Here is a 5,491-nt window from a genome sequence, read left to right as displayed (position 1 = left end):
AGTTTGATGTGACCTAAACCCGATTCAAAATATATATCAGGTCTATTTGTTAGACCCGAACCCGACTATAAACCCGATGAAACCTACACACTTTCGGGGCATGATTATACTGGGTAAAAACCAGGTGAAAACCGGGCCGTTAACAATACCTTCTTGTAAGCTAGCATGTGAAAATATCCAAATTTTCAAGACTCTAACCATTATTTGACATGGTAAAATTCATTTAAAAAAATATAATAAGAACCAACCCTTCTCTAAAATTAAACCATAACCATAATCAATACTAATATTGTCTAATAACACCAAATATTTAAATCAATACAAATAAGTGAATAACACAATATTATGTATTAGTCTAGTTAGTCTTATGTATTTTGAACATAAAATATTAATTTATAGTCTTATAATGATTAATAACACAAAATATTAAGGTTTACAATACTTAAATTCCACCTAAGAATAGCCATCATCTATATCACTAATAACACAAAATATTAATTATGTATGATGACCGGGCTACAGGTCGAGTTTAGGTGACCCGAACTATGATCTGGATCCGATTCGAAATAATAACTGGATCTATTTTTGAGATCCTTACCCAATTCTAGACTCGATAAAATCACACCAAATTAGCCCCTAAAATATTTTAAAATTGGACCGACTCTTCAAGTCGAACCGAACCATGTACACCTCTATTATATATATACATTTTAATGATCACTTCATTATTGAAAATTTCTTTGTTAACGTTTGGTTATTATTGATCGTAAAAAAAATTGTTAATAAAAGTATTGTCCATAAAACCTTTTGGATAATTGAATAGCCGTTAAAAATAATTTTATACCCTTTTTTGTCTAACAATACTGAATATTTTATACAATTAGTAACTGTAAAAAATACCCTATCAAAATAACTAGTTTTATTGCCCATCCTAATTGCTTATTTTTCTTGTACAAATGAATTATCAGAATTAAAAAAAATCATATTATTTTTTTTAAAATGTTAGTCATTTGTATACAACATCTTATTATTATGACGCTGGGTTGCTCCTATTATTGTTATATAAACTCACTTCTCTTACTAGATAGTAGATACCTCTTATTTGAATTCCAACTATAAGTACTTAGTTTTATATTGATATATATAGTTAAAGAAATTTTTAACGGACTTATATAAGTCTAGCTTTCAGAAAAATAAAATACCAAATAATTTCCTGAAAAATCGAAAAGATAGATTTATAGATTCCTAATAAAGCCTTGTCTGTTTGAGTCAATTCATCCTTCTATAAAAGGACTTATAAATTTAATGCTACGTACTATTTTTAAAATCTCACTACTTTTTCTATGGCCTATAAATTTAATGTAATTTCTTTTCAATAATTTATTTAATTTTTTTTTCTGGACTTATAAGTCTGATTCATTGCAAATGTTTTTTTGTTAAGAACCTATTTATCTTATTATGATTTTTCATTAAATTAATGAGTTCGACTAAGGAGTTAATCTTTTTGTTCAACAACATTAACTAATTTTTTTATTTTAAATTTTAAATCCAAAATTTTAAAGTTTAAACTTTAAATTTTATATCATAAATTCTATCTCGAAGCCTTATATCTCTAAAAATAAAAGGTTAAAAGAATAATTTTATAATAGAGAGAAAAGGTTGACTAATATTATCTATTTAAATATTAGTTCCCAATATTTCTTTTAATTAATTAATATATTCTATGATTTTAATTTGGGCTTCTTCTGATTATCATGGAATCCAAGATATAGTTAGTGAAAGATTGCCCTACCACTAGTTAAAGTAACACGCATGCATATATTTCATGCATTTTCTGGTACTTGCTGGGAACGCTGCACCAATAATACATGAACTAAAAGAACAAATCAAAAGTTATTACCAATCATGAAAATGTGGTAGAAACTAGCTAGAATCCACTAATTACATGAAAGTAAAGCAAGAAAAAAATAAAGGGGGAATCGATTGTACTGTTATCGAAGTCAAATTAAACTTGAAACAAAGCTTAGGAATATGAGTGTTAAGCCAATCATATTAAGGCATCTGACACAAATAAAGGATCATGCTTTTGAGCCAAAAGAATCTAAAATTGATCCATTGTGTAAATCTATGGTGATATATATCTAGAATGTGACAACTAAAGGCATATATATATAGCAGTAAGTGACAAATTAAACCAAATTTCTACAATAATAATAATTACTTAGTTAAGAAGCTATTTGGAGAAGAGTCAATGCAGTATTTATGTAGCCAACCAAAGAAATGGTAATCATTAAGGATTACAACATTGAGTCTAATTTTGGAGAATAAATTAATGCACACACATTTATATAAGAAATCATAAGATTTTTGGTCATGTGTCTATATTCAATTATCCTTTTCTCGTTAAATATAGTATAGAATTTAATTTTTATAGATAACTATACTTACATTTGAGGAAAATAATAAAATTACTCCATATATAATTTTTTAATATAAATTTATTAAGAAAAACATTATATCCATTCCCATATTTAAGTATATGCTATCACATAAATACAAAAATTAATTGTTATAACTATTCAAAATATATCAAGAATACAAAACCGAATATCACTATAAAATTTTTAAATTATATGTTCTATTTTCAGTAGAAATCAATAGACGAGGCTCTTAAAGGTTTGAAAAGTCTAGCCACTCACCTAGCTGATGCACCTTATATAATAAATGATCAATATCCAATGTCTGCATAACATGTACGGTTAGTTTCCATTCAAACTAAAATGGTGAAATTTTTTGACCAATTTCATGCTAATGAGAGTGATGTTGTGCCTATCTGAAACCACTAAAGTGCATACATTATATAAGCTTTTTAATTAATTTTTCTAGTCTGATTAAAACAAGAGGGTATGCATCAATGCAACTGTACCTTAAGTCATTCTTCTTTTGGTTGATAGCAACAATTCGTGTCATTTTGCTAAGAAATCACCATCAAATTTGGAAGGAAGAACCATGCACTATATATGAATCTAAAAAACGACAAATTAAAGTCATTTTGATAATACCAAGTTCACGTGGCATGCCTTATTTATATAGTTTGGTGCCACGTGTAATTAATGAAGCCGCCCACAATCCAAAAGGTAACAAATTAGAAGGTTTCTGTTCATCAAAATGGTTAGACGTTTAGACTTAAAAACTTGGTGAAATGCCAAAAATATAGGGCTTACTCACACTTGCCATTCTAACATTACTACCCACTAATGACAAGGATAAAGGTTACTAGCACTCAAAATGTGACTTTTGATAGGGAAATTACACACTGCAAAACCCAAATGTGGAACAGATTAGATGTTTTTTAATTGGTTTGGAGCACTTAAACACGAATGTAACCACACATGTGGTAGTTAATCAACATGTGAAGATCAAATTCATATTTGACCAGACATTTCAGTCTTCGGAGTAGTTGGGAAAACTCTTAATTGGTATCTTGATTTATGAATAGAATATAATCCAAATATACATATATTTTTATAAAGATAAGACTAAATATGGATAGAAATCAATTTAGTCTCTTCAATTTTATAGATATGGATGCATGGCCAGTTTACTCTATTAAAGGACTATATTAAGTTTCACACATTTAGTGCAATGTTAGCTACCCATTAGGATATCATAATGGCAGTTAACTACGTACACAAATATTTTGTTAATTAGATTTGTATGGATAATTTACTCGTTTACTTAAGTAAATGTTAATGAATTTAAATTTTATTTTATACATGTAATAATTCATGATTAACAACAAATTTTAAATGTAGGCTTTAATTTACGAAAGATTAATCTTTAATTTATCATATTAAAAAATACTATGAAAACTAAAATTAAAAAAACAAAAATAGATTTGTGACTAAAAGACTACTTTAATTCATGGTTATAAAACTTAAGAACCAAATTTAATATATTTAAAACTCATGTATCAAATTAATCGAATAAACAATACCAAAAGGAAAAAAAATAATCGGATAAAAATTTAAAGACCAAATTAAACCTTGTCTCATAATTCATCTATGCTCTAACAAATTAATTATTACGATTATTGCAATATACGAAGCAAACCAAAATATGATTACCAAAATAAAATCAATTTTGATGGCTTTTATTTTGATAGAGGGAATTGGCGAGAGACCTGTTGAATGAAACGAGAGATATACCCTTATTATTTAAGGGGTATATGGTTGGGAGAATTATAAAGTATTTTTAAAATATTAAAATAAAAATATTATATTTATGTTTGATTCAAGGTAGAAAAATTATTTTTAGATAAGTTTAATTTTTGGGAATTAAAATTAGGGTTGGTAATGGGTAGAATAGGGTAGGATTTAGACTCTACTCTAATCTTATTCGTGGATTAAAAACTTTTTTAAAATTGTATCTTATTCTATTTATGGGTTGAAAATCTCTCAACTCTAGTCCTACTCGCATCCTAAAGTTCTAAATTCTACCCTACTCGACTATATCCGCAGAAAAATAAATTTTTTTTAAACAAATATAAAATTCAACCATTCCAAATTTCATACATATTAATAAAATAAAAAATAAAAAACTAAGTTCAAATTAAAATTAAAAATAATAAAATCTTAAAAAAATCCAACATAAAATTACAAATTATATGATCATCAACTAGTTTAGTGGTTATTTCAAATTTTTATAAGAGGAAGATTGTGAGTTCAACCCTCACTTTTTTCACTACATACATAACTTTTACATATATATTATATAATATATTAGGGATGCGAATAGGGTAGGATAAAGTATACCCTGAACTCGTACCCTACCCTACTCGCAGGCAAACTCACACCGTACCCTACCCTACTTGCACCGGGTTGGGTAGACAACCCTACTTGAACGGATTGATCCAGGTTAGGTACGGTATATATTGCCAGCCTTAATTAAAATACCATCATTTTAATTTTCACATTTTCTTGAATATATTTGATCCACATGAGAATAAAATTTGAGTAACAAAGTAAAAAGATTAAATTATCCTTACCCAACTAATCCTAATATCCTTTTTCACTTTTCTCTCATCCTCATTTCAAATTCAAACTAAATCCTCTTCTCCAAATCTTATTGGTGTGTTTAACATATTATGCCTTCTGTCTTTTTCCTTCACCAACTCTTTCTGTCCACTCCTATTATTGCAACCTGCTCATTGTGTGTCGTTAAACATGGAATTACACCTGCTGGATATGCTTATTGACACTGCTTTATTATGCCATTGGGGGAGCGGGTGTTTCTTTCAACTGGGTTTGCCAAGTTATTTGCCTTTACTTTTTGCTGTGTTAGGAAAAAAGAGACTGCCTTAAATAGAATGTCAGACGCCAATAAAGTTATTTACTGGGATGCTACCTAACATTCTCCCTTGATCGGTTTATCTCTCATGTGCTCCTTCTATAATCTTTTCGGTACGCAGTTCTTCTAACTCTTAAAGAAT

This window comes from Arachis duranensis, chromosome 7 (genome assembly GCF_000817695.3).
Source record: "Arachis duranensis cultivar V14167 chromosome 7, aradu.V14167.gnm2.J7QH, whole genome shotgun sequence".
Taxonomy (NCBI): Eukaryota; Viridiplantae; Streptophyta; class Magnoliopsida; order Fabales; family Fabaceae; genus Arachis; species Arachis duranensis.
The sequence above is the reverse complement of the archived record's forward strand: the minus strand, read 5'-3'. Positions refer to the sequence as shown.